The sequence below is a fragment of the Bidens hawaiensis genome, unplaced genomic scaffold, assembly GCF_021521415.1.
Source record: "Bidens hawaiensis isolate Kalapana, Puna unplaced genomic scaffold, B.hawaiensis_p1.1 tig00040196_1, whole genome shotgun sequence".
Classification (NCBI taxonomy): Eukaryota; Viridiplantae; Streptophyta; class Magnoliopsida; order Asterales; family Asteraceae; genus Bidens; species Bidens hawaiensis.
This window is the reverse complement of record NW_027505658.1, coordinates 91,134-104,152: the sequence shown is the minus strand read 5'-3', so window position 1 is coordinate 104,152 and position 13,019 is coordinate 91,134.

Sequence of the window (13,019 nt, the reverse complement as noted above, 5' to 3'; positions counted from 1 at the left end):
TATTCAGCCGTCTATCTTTCCGTCTCTACTCTCGCTGTTGTTTTCTTAAGGTGTGACCTAATTATTCCTTTTATAGGCCTGACACCTCAGGACAGCTGTCATTCCTTCTAGAAACCCTAAATATATCGTACATATCCAAATTACATATTCAAAATAATCCTAAGTGTAAAACAAGTCTTCCGGGTAGGCTATGTAGAAGTAAACTTCTCCGAGTAGACTTTGTGCTCTGCCTTCCTTGTTAGACTTGGTAACCTTGAAGTGTGCCCGGGAGCAGTTATCCGGGTATGCTTTACTTAGAGTATTTTCCAAAGGAAAATACTCACCAAGCAGACCTCAATCTTGTTGATTATATCAGACTTTGCCCGACATAATCCAACGAGCAACCTTGTTCTTCAATGGTCCTATCAACTCCTTGCTTGGAATAAGCTTATTAGCAAAGTGTGCTTGGTAGCACTATACCCTGCTTGAGTTGATCCTTGCCCGATGATACTTAAGATAATTCATTATACATCAAAGCATACTTGGACCACTGTATTATTATTAATGAATACCTTGCCCGGTCATCCAATCACTTGGCTTTCTGAGCTTGGTTAGCCAAGAGCTTACTATGAAGTAAATCTTACTTGGCTATGAAGAACAAACCTGCTTGATATAGTGTACCTTGCCCGGGTATACACAAAGAGTGAACCATGCCCGGTTATCCACTAAAAAAGACTTCTTGAAGATAACCTTTCCCGAAGGGCAAAATATCATGCCCGGCTAAGTAAAAGCTTGCTCGGATATCTTAGGTGTGCCCGGTTCCATAATTTCTGAGGAGGTTGAGAAGATTCCAATCTTCAAATATGATCAGTTTTGGGTCAAATCTTGACTCAACAATCCCCCCTAGATTGGAACACCTCAGCTGTCCCAAAACACCTCTACAGTTACTTACACAGGATTAAAAATACACATCAAATTCAAAATTAAATTACATATTCAAATAACATAAACAAATTAAATATTCAAAGAAAACTGTTCGAAGACATTACAAAGTAAAACATACTCTAAGAATCTTGTCTTCTTCTTGCATCATAGTAGGCTTGTTTTCTATTTGTAATAACACTTCCTGCTCTTGCTTAAAGATATCAAGGACTTGATAATGAGTGTGACTTTCAGAAATGACCATGTCCCTTATATCCATCAGATCTTCAATGTGCAGGTAAGTAAGGTCTTCATCTCTTTTGATTATCCCCAATATACGCCCATCAGAATTTCTAAGCACATAATGACCATTTTCTTTATATTCAATCTCAGCTATTACTCCATTCTTTTGAATTGTGTAATTAGGGCGTGTCATTCTTCTTTCAAGACTGATGCAAGTATTCATGTTTGACAAAGGATTATTGTCTTTGACATTCATCTTGTAGTACCTTTCAGCACTGTCCGTTTTCCTTAACTTTGCTATCCGTCTTGATTTGTGAAGTTGACTTGTTTTCCAGCTTCTTTTTTCTTTTAGGAATTGGAATCCCTTCTCAATTTATTCTCTTAAGTACTTGGAGAGATCATTCTGTTGTCTTCCAACCCTCTTGCTTCTATCTCTATAATCATACAAATTGAGATCGGCCATCCTCTCCAGTTGTTCTTGAGTATATTCATTAAATTCACTTCTCACAACAATGTCTCTCAGTTGCCTACTTTCCATAATTACTTTAAGAGACTCAGTAACAGAATCATATTAGAGTTCTCTTGGAAGATCCACATTTGATTGTGGTCTTTATGTTCTTTGGGATCCACTCCTACTTGATTCACCTCTTCCACCTCTTCCTGCTTGTGGATATCTTCTTGAAAGTGGAGGCCTGAATGGAATGGACTTCATGGGTTTTCTAGGCCTCAACTTGAAAGTATTGATGTAGATTGACTCTACCATTTCAGGTGGAAGGTTGGCAAGTTCAACAAGATCATGTCCTGCTTGTTCATTAAGAATAAGCATCATCTTATCTAACCCACGATTGTTTGACAATCCTGCAGGCACAAACTTTCCATCAACAAAGCTTCTAGGGTTCTCACCTTCCCTTAGAGCCTTTTCCCAGTCAGCCTTTTGAATATAGAAAAGTTCTTTTAGATCTTCCTTTTCTAATGCATTGAAAGTGGCTTCATCCATTCCCCTCTGATTTATCATTATGCCGCTCAGTATCTTAATCATTTCTTCATTCTCCCAAGGAATTATAGGTTCATTGGCTGTTTCAGAATTTGATTCCTCCGGGATTGGGGTTTCAACATTAGGTGCTTCTTTTGCTTTTTCTTTTTCATTTTGAGCCTTTTGTTTCTCCCTCATAATCATTAATCTTCTCTTCCTTTTGGGAGGTTCTTGTTCACTTTCTGATTGCTCAGTGGGGGGTTCAGGTTGGACTCTTTTCAATTTCTCTTTTCTTTTCAATTTGTTGTATTGATCCAACACTGATTCTTTTGATAGCTTTTCAACTACCTCAGGCTTCATCCCCTTTTCCAATAGGTATCCACACATACCTCCATACTTCTTTTTCAATGATTCAATCTTTTCAATCTCTTCATTTTCTTTGACATATTTTTCTTTTACTTTCTCTCTTTCACTATTGTAGAGATCCTGAAGCTTGTCATGCTTGAAGTGGCTCAAATCCTTTTCAGAATACCCATGCTTCCTTAGATAATCTCTGTGTTTCTGAGCATCTCTATTCTTTTGTTGCATAAGCTTTTTGATAGTGTCATTTTCCTTTTCTAATCTCTGCTTCAATTCATCATCACTCATAGCAGCCAAAGTCTCAAAGCTTATACCAAAGCTTCTCAATTTCACAACCAATGGATGTTTCCTTTTAGCCTCCATCAAACTCAGCTCAATGTTTGCCCTTTGTTCCTCAGTCATTGTGACTTGAGGAGACACAACACTGGCAGCTTCTACACCTTTTCCATCATTGCCATTTTGATCATCATATTCATCAGACTCATCCTCCTCCTCTGTTGACTCATTAACTGCATCAATTTTGGGCTCATCAGAGGTTGGATGTTCTGGGTTTGGTTCACTCACAACAGGAACATCAGGAACTCCAGGCAGGTTTTCACCTGGTTTCAATGTTTGTAGAGGGACTGCCCTGATTGGACTGAGTTCATCATTAGGAGTTTCCACATAACACTTGTTCTTTTTATCCCATTTCCCTCTTTTTACATTCAAATCATCTTTCATACCTTGATCAGTGGCTTTCCTTTTTCTAGAATAAGTCTTTTCAAATCTTCCCACATTCTCATGTATTCTTGAGGCTTTTTGCCAACATCTCTTCTATTGATTCTTCTTGTTCCTTTTCAGGTTCCTGTTGAGACTGGCTTGTAGTTTGAGCAAACATACTCAATACCAGAGCTAGAGAGTTATCAGCTTCCTCTTCTCTTTTCAACTTAATCAGTGCTTCAATAACCTCTTGATCATCAACCTCTTCATTTATTACTTTTGCAACATTAGCTTGACTGATCAACTCTTCCTGTGCTGCCATATCCTCAGCTGTCAGGGTTTGGGCTAGTATTTTCCTATCCCTTATCTCTCTTATTACATTCTCAAATTCTCTTCCGGCATCAGCAGTAGCTTCTTCATTATCTTTAAATAAAATGTCTTTTTCAAGATTAGCCATAACAGGCTCTTCTTCAACCACTTTTGCCTTACCCTTTTCCAATCTCCTATGCTCATCTTCTTCATTCTTAGATTGTCATAATCATCAATCTTTTTTTCAAGTGCTTCCAGTTCTGGGTCATGCTCTACTCTCTTGGAACTTGCTTGTTGATCAATTTCAGTTTCAGTGAGTACAAGTTCCTCAGTAGCAGCTCCTTTATCTATTTGGGCATCTGTCTGCACATCAGTTTCAGTTCCTAATTCATCAGTTGCAACATCTTGATCTGTCACCTCATCAGTTTGAATATTAGTGGCTACATCAGTGTTTGCCACATTGTCTTCAACATTTATCTTTTCAATTCTGTGACACTCGTCAATTTCAGGTTAACTCCGTTAACTCAAACTCCGTCAATTCAAACTTAAGATCACTGGATCTATAACGCACATCTCATTACATTTAAAATAAGGTTTTAAATGACGCTTGACAATTACTACATGTGTAGTCTTTTGGGATTGCACCAAAACGCAAACGAGTTGACGCGAACAATTGGTGAATAAACGAAAAACGTCAAAACAATAATTATGTGATAATTATGTGTTAGACTTATGTGTTATGTGATAACATTGTATGAAACGTTAACTCAAGATGTAAACAAGTCAATTTAAGCTAGAAAAGTAATTATTAGAAGTTGAGGGACCTAGATGTAACATGTTATTATAAATAATAATATTAACCTAAACCCTAACACTCCCTCTCTCTCACTCTCTACCCGACGGCCAGCCCCCCTCCCCTCTCTTTGCTATCGGCAGCCACACACACACACATATCACACCCGTTTTGATCTCATTCTTCATAATCGGAGCTTCCTACACTCGTTTCTAAGAACCTCTCACGTTTCCCTTGGTTATTTCTGCGTTTTTAAGGTATAATTATGAAACCCTGACTTTTGAATATCATGTATTAAGTGTTTTATGATTGATTATTGCTAGAGGATGATTGATTATGTGTTAGTGATTGATATTGATGATCATATGTGGTTTTAAATGGTGAAAGATCTTTGAATCATTGATTGTTTGTAAACCCTAGAGGGTTACTACTGATTTCTATGATTTATTATGTGTATTGCATGTTATGAGTTATGTCGTATGCTTAGGATGCATGTTAGATGATTGTTTATGCTTGCTGAGTTTTGACAGCAGTGATTGTTAAACTTGAACGATGTGTAACTTGTTGAATATAAAAGAAAACTGAGCTAATTATGAGTCTACAAGGTAGTACTCTGAGTCTAGTTTTCAGAAAGTCCAACCACGCCTAATTTGAAGGTGTTTTGGTTGGTCAAACGAATTAAATGTGATTAAAGGTCAAAACTGGTAGTGGACAGATTGTAAGTTATGTTTAGACAACTGTAACGAATTTTTAATGTGAAAATTGGTTGAAGTTGTTAACACTACAGGGTGCTATGTTGAGTCTAGTTTCTATAAAGTCCAAGTTTGTAATTTTTGGACAAGTAAAAGTTAATCTTTATGATTTTACAAAACTGAAGTGCAAATCTGAATTGTGAGACTTGCTGTTAGGTTGTTTTGTAAATATCATAACTCATGGACTACAAGACCAAATGGGTTGGTTCCACTTCTGGAAGTTAACTTGTTGAGTTAAGAACCCAACCCAATTGGTCTTTCATTAATTGGATTTTTCATATGACAGGAATAACAAATAACATTCTGTTGCGCATGATTTTGATTGCTGTGAGTTTGCTGTAATATTTTGATCATTGTGAGAAATATATGTAGAATAAAAATACAATAAAATATGTTCTGGAAACCTAATTCATGTATTCTTTTGTGATGATTTTTTGGTGAATTAGTTGAGATGCTATGATCTGTTGAATAGAGTAATCTTTCAAGTAAAAATTCTGTCTTGATGAAACTAGCTGCTGAACTTTGTGAAAATACATGAAACGTGCTGTTACTAGATAATTGTTATGTTTTGACCAAATTGCCCCTGCGGGGAATAATTACTAGATGATTGTTATGTTTTGACCAAATTGCCCTTGCGGGGAATACTTGCTAAATATGTACACCATTAACACTTGACACGTAAATAGTTGTTCACACACGTAACGTATCACAAATGTGCTTGTTAAGTCACACACGAGTCACAAACGAAACACGAAACGTATTTTGTGCATAGGTATTATGTGCCGAGTCTAGAGACTCGATAATAGTTCCGACTCTTAGAAAATCTCCATGTTATAGAACGCTAGTGAGAGTTTTCTACGACGCGCATCACTTGGGTGACTTGTTTTTGGGAATTCTTCGCAAACAGTGAGTTTCACGTTTCCCCTTTTAACTCTTTTAAACGCTTTTCACTTGGGGAAGAATACATACTCCGAAACGCTTTTAGATTTTGTTATTAGATTATATATCACTTGTAAAGGCTAAGTGGCAAACGAAACAACTGAAGTCCTACACATCGAACCGTTTAGTATTGGATAATAGCGAGTCACTGTTGAGTAGTACTACTGGGTTTGACAAACCCCACCCAACGCTAAGCTCGACTGGAGGTCGAGTGGATGTACTTGCGGGATGTAAGTTGAAACTGTCAGGTCATATTTTTGATATCGACCTTATACCTTTTACGCTTGGTAGTTTCGATGTCGTTGTTGGCATGGACTGGTTATCTGAGAACCGAGCGGAGATTATATGTCACGACATGATAGTCCACATCACTACCCCTTCCGGGGAGAACATTTTGGTTCAGGGCGAGAAGCGCGGCATGACCACCAGCGTCATCACCCTCATGAAGGCGCAGAAGTATCTACGAAAGGGTCATCCGGCAATTTTAGCGCATATTGTCGAGAAACCCACGGAGGAGAAGCGAATCGAAGATATACCGATTGTGCGAGATTTTCCGGAAGTTTTCCCGGAGGATTTGCCTGGACTCCCTCCTATTCGACAAGTCGAATTCCAAATCGAATTGACCCCCGGTGCAGCGCCCATAGCACGAGCCCCGTATCGGCTCGCACCGGCGGATTTTCAGGAGTTGTCCACTCAGTTGCAAGATTTGTTGGATAAAGGTTTTATCCGACCTAGCTTATCGCCATGGGGAGCCCCTGTCTTATTTGTTCGAAAGAAGGACGGGACTTTTCGCATGTGTATCGATTACCGGGAGTTGAACAAGGTGACGATCAAGAACCGTTATCCCTTACCCCGAATTGACGATCTGTTTGACCAACTTCAAGGATCGAGTTACTACTCGAAGATCGATCTGCGGTCTGGTTACCATCAGTTAAGAGTGCGCGAAGAAGATATTTCAAAGACGGCTTTCAGAACTCGGTATGGTCACTACGAGTTTTCGGTTATGCCTTTTGGCTTAACCAACGCACCAGCCGTATTTATGGATCTCATGAATCGAGTATGCAAGGCGTACCTCGACAAGTTTGTGATTGTTTTTATTGATGATATTCTCGTCTACTCCAAGGACGAGGCTGACCACGAAGAGCACTTGAGGTTAAATCTGGAATTGCTGAAGAAGGAACGACTATACGCTAAACTCTCGAAATGCGAATTTTGGCTTCGCGAGGTTCACTTTTTAGGACATGTGATCAACGAGAATGGTATCCATGTCGATCCCGGTAAGGTAGAGGCCATTAAAAACTGGGAAGCACCTAAGACCCCGACTGAGGTGCGGCAATTCCTAGGACTAGCTGGCTACTACCGGCGTTTTATCGAGGGATTTTCAAAGATTGCTCAACCCCTCACCGCTTTGACTCACAAAGGAACTAAGTACAATTGGGGTGACGCGCAAGAATCCGCTTTTCAACTGTTGAAAACCAAACTCTGTAGCGCCCCTATTTTAGCCCTTCCCGAGGGAACAGAAAATTTTGAGGTGCATTGTGACGCATCGATATAAGGCCTCGGTTGCGTGTTGATGCAACTCGAGAAGGTTATAGCCTATGCCTCTCGACAACTACGGATTCACGAGAAGAAATACACGACCCATGACTTGGAACTCGGAGCTGTGGTGTTTTCTCTTAAGATATGGAGGCATTACTTGTACGGTACCAAGTTTACCATTTACACCGACCACAAGAGTCTCCAGCATATCTACGATCAGAAGGAGCTGAACATGCGACAGCGTCGTTGGGTCGAGCTGCTTAAGGATTATGATTGTGCCATCATGTACCACCCTGGAAAGGCCAATGTAGTGGCCGACGCTCTCAGCAGAAAAGAAAACGATAAACCCAGGCGAGTGCGAGCATTGCAACTTACGATTCACGCCAACTTACCCGATCAGATTCGCGATGCGCAACTCGAAGCTTTGAAAGATGATAATCTTCCATCAGAACTCATGCGGGGCATGAACAGGCAACTCGAAACCAAATCGGACGGGGTCCGATATTTTGAGAACCGGATTTGGGTTCCACGATACGGAGAGTTGAGAACTCTAGTGATGGACGAAGCTCACAAGTCCCGATATTCTATCCACCCTGGCTCAGATAAAATGTACCATGACTTAAAGGCACTTTACTGGTGGCCAAACATGAAAGCCGACATTGCCACCTACGTGAGCAAATGCTTGACTTGCGCAAGAGTCAAAATAGAATATCAGAAACCATCTGACCTGCTACAGCAACCGGAACTCCCAATGTGGAAATGGGAACACATTTTAATGGATTTTATCACGGGATTACCCAAAACACCGACGGGATGCGATACCATCTGGGTGATCGTTGACTGATTGACTAAGTCTGCACACTTCTTAGCGATTAAGGAATCGGACAAAATGGAAAGACTGACTCGTGTCTACATGAAAGAAGTGGTGTCTAGACACGGAGTGCCTGTCTCAATCATATCTGATCGAGATTCCCGTTTCACTTCGCACTTTTGGAAGTCACTACAAAGCGCACTAGGTACCCGCCTGGATATGAGTACAGCATACCATCCTCAGACGGATGGGCAAAGTGAGCGCACTATTCAGACCTTGGAGGACATGCTGCGTGCATGTGTGTTGGATTTCGGAAAAAGTTGGGAACCTCACTTACCTTTGGTAGAGTTTTCGTATAATAACAGCTACCACGCAAGCATTAAAGCAACGCCGTTTGAAGCGTTGTATGGACGGAAGTGTCGATCACCTCTCTGATGTGCTGAGGTGGGTGACAGCCAAATCACTGGTCCAGAATTGGTACTCGAAACCTCTGAAAAGATTGTTCAAATCCGAAACCGCATGGCAGCAGCACGAGATCGCCAAAAGAGTTACTCCGACAAGCGCCGAAAGCCTCTCGAATTTCAAGTGAACGACCAGGTATTACTCAAAAACTCACCTTGGTAAGGTGTGGTTCGCTTTGGGAAGCGAAACAAACTCAATCTACGATACATTGGTCCTTACCGAATTACTGAGCGCATTGGTCCGGTGGCGTATCGACTGGACTTGCCAACAGAACTCAGTGGCGTACACAATGTATTCCACGTATCCAACTTGAAGGAATGTCTTTCCGACAAAACCCAAGCAGTTCCTTTGGGCGAATTGCAAGTTGATGAACAACTACGCTTCATTGAAGAACCAGTCGAAGTTTTGGATTGGGAAACCAAAACACTCAAGCATAGCAAGATTCCAATCGTTAAGGTAAGTTGGAACTCGAGACGTGGACCGGAGTTCACGTGGGAACGCGAGGATCAAATGATGAAAAAGTATCCTCACCTTTTTGAAGGGTTGACCAAACACAGAAAACCGCGAAACCCGACAAACCGTCAGAAATCACCGGAGGTATGAATTAAATTTCGGGACGAAATTTCTTTCTACTAGGGGATGATATGACAAACTGAAAATTTTTCTTACTTTTTCAGACACTCATCACGACTTGACTCAAATTTTCGGGACGAAAATTCTTTAACATGGGAATGATGTGACACTCGTCAATTTCAGGTTAACTCCGTTAACTCAAACTCCGTCAATTCAAACTTAAGATCACTGGATCTATAACGCACATCTCATTACATTTAAAATAAGGTTTTAAATGACGCTTGACAATTACTACATGTGTAGTCTTTCGGGATTGCACCAAAACGCAAACGAGTTGACGCGAACAATTGGTGAATAAACGAAAAACGTCAAAACAATAATTATGTGATAATTATGTGTTAGACTTATGTGTTATGTGATAACATTGTATGAAACGTTAACTCAAGATGTAAACAAGTCAATTTAAGCTAGAAAAGTAATTATTAGAAGTTGAGGGACCTAGATGTAACATGTTATTATAAATAATAATATTAACCTAAACCCTAACACTCCCTCTCTCTCACTCTCTACCCGACGGCCAGCCCCCCTCCCCTCTCTTTGCTATCGGCAGCCACACACACACACATATCACACCCGTTTTGATCTCATTCTTCATAATCGGAGCTTCCTACACTCGTTTCTAAGAACCTCTCACGTTTCCCTTGGTTATTTCTGCGTTTTTAAGGTATAATTATGAAACCCTGACTTTTGAATATCATGTATTAAGTGTTTTATGATTGATTATTGCTAGAGGATGATTGATTATGTGTTAGTGATTGATATTGATGATCATATGTGGTTTTAAACGGTGAAAGATCTTTGAATCATTGATTGTTTGTAAACCCTAGAGGGTTACTACTGATTTCTATGATTTATTATGTGTATTGCATGTTATGAGTTATGTCGTATGCTTAGGATGCATGTTAGATGATTGTTTATGCTTGCTGAGTTTTGACAGCAGTGATTGTTAAACTTGAACGATGTGTAACTTGTTGAATATAAAAGAAAACTGAGCTAATTATGAGTCTACAAGGTAGTACTCTGAGTCTAGTTTTCAGAAAGTCCAACCACGCCTAATTTGAAGGTGTTTTGGTTGGTCAAACGAATTAAATGTGATTAAAGGTCAAAACTGGTAGTGGACAGATTGTAAGTTATGTTTAGACAACTGTAACGAATTTTTAATGTGAAAATTGGTTGAAGTTGTTAACACTACAGGGTGCTATGTTGAGTCTAGTTTCTATAAAGTCCAAGTTTGTAATTTTTGGACAAGTAAAAGTTAATCTTTATGATTTTACAAAACTGAAGTGCAAATCTGAATTGTGAGACTTGCTGTTAGGTTGTTTTGTAAATATCATAACTCATGGACTACAAGACCAAATGGGTTGGTTCCACTTCTGGAAGTTAACTTGTTGAGTTAAGAACCCAACCCAATTGGTCTTTCATTAATTGGATTTTTCATATGACAGGAATAACAAATAACATTCTGTTGCGCATGATTTTGATTGCTGTGAGTTTGCTGTAATATTTTGATCATTGTGAGAAATATATGTAGAATAAAAATACAATAAAATATGTTCTGGAAACCTAATTCATGTATTCTTTTGTGATGATTTTTTGGTGAATTAGTTGAGATGCTATGATCTGTTGAATAGAGTAATCTTTCAAGTAAAAATTCTGTCTTGATGAAACTAGCTGCTGAACTTTGTGAAAATACATGAAACGTGCTGTTACTAGATAATTGTTATGTTTTGACCAAATTGCCCCTGCGGGGAATAATTACTAGATGATTGTTATGTTTTGACCAAATTGCCCTTGCGGGGAATACTTGCTAAATATGTACACCATTAACACTTGACACGTAAATAGTTGTTCACACACGTAACGTATCACAAATGTGCTTGTTAAGTCACACACGAGTCACAAACGAAACACGAAACGTATTTTGTGCATAGGTATTATGTGCCGAGTCTAGAGACTCGATAATAGTTCCGACTCTTAGAAAATCTCCATGTTATAGAACGCTAGTGAGAGTTTTCTACGACGCGCATCACTTGGGTGACTTGTTTTTGGGAATTCTTCGCAAACAGTGAGTTTCACGTTTCCCCTTTTAACTCTTTTAAACGCTTTTCACTTGGGGAAGAATACATACTCCGAAACGCTTTTAGATTTTGTTATTAGATTATATATCACTTGTAAAGGCTAAGTGGCAAACGAAACAACTGAAGTCCTACACATCGAACCGTTTAGTATTGGATAATAGCGAGTCACTGTTGAGTAGTACTACTGGGTTTGACAAACCCCACCCAACGCTAAGCTCGACTGGAGGTCGAGTGGATGTACTTGCGGGATGTAAGTTGAAACTGTCAGGTCATATTTTTGATATCGACCTTATACCTTTTACGCTTGGTAGTTTCGATGTCGTTGTTGGCATGGACTGGTTATCTGAGAACCGAGCGGAGATTATATGTCACGACATGATAGTCCACATCACTACCCCTTCCGGGGAGAACATTTTGGTTCAGGGCGAGAAGCGCGGCATGACCACCAGCGTCATCACCCTCATGAAGGCGCAGAAGTATCTACGAAAGGGTCATCCGGCAATTTTAGCGCATATTGTCGAGAAACCCACGGAGGAGAAGCGAATCGAAGATATACCGATTGTGCGAGATTTTCCGGAAGTTTTCCCGGAGGATTTGCCTGGACTCCCTCCTATTCGACAAGTCGAATTCCAAATCGAATTGACCCCCGGTGCAGCGCCCATAGCACGAGCCCCGTATCGGCTCGCACCGGCGGATTTTCAGGAGTTGTCCACTCAGTTGCAAGATTTGTTGGATAAAGGTTTTATCCGACCTAGCTTATCGCCATGGGGAGCCCCTGTCTTATTTGTTCGAAAGAAGGACGGGACTTTTCGCATGTGTATCGATTACCGGGAGTTGAACAAGGTGACGATCAAGAACCGTTATCCCTTACCCCGAATTGACGATCTGTTTGACCAACTTCAAGGATCGAGTTACTACTCGAAGATCGATCTGCGGTCTGGTTACCATCAGTTAAGAGTGCGCGAAGAAGATATTTCAAAGACGGCTTTCAGAACTCGGTATGGTCACTACGAGTTTTCGGTTATGCCTTTTGGCTTAACCAACGCACCAGCCGTATTTATGGATCTCATGAATCGAGTATGCAAGGCGTACCTCGACAAGTTTGTGATTGTTTTTATTGATGATATTCTCGTCTACTCCAAGGACGAGGCTGACCACGAAGAGCACTTGAGGTTAAATCTGGAATTGCTGAAGAAGGAACGACTATACGCTAAACTCTCGAAATGCGAATTTTGGCTTCGCGAGGTTCACTTTTTAGGACATGTGATCAACGAGAATGGTATCCATGTCGATCCCGGTAAGGTAGAGGCCATTAAAAACTGGGAAGCACCTAAGACCCCGACTGAGGTGCGGCAATTCCTAGGACTAGCTGGCTACTACCGGCGTTTTATCGAGGGATTTTCAAAGATTGCTCAACCCCTCACCGCTTTGACTCACAAAGGAACTAAGTACAATTGGGGTGACGCGCAAGAATCCGCTTTTCAACTGTTGAAAACCAAACTCTGTAGCGCCCCTATTTTAGCCCTTC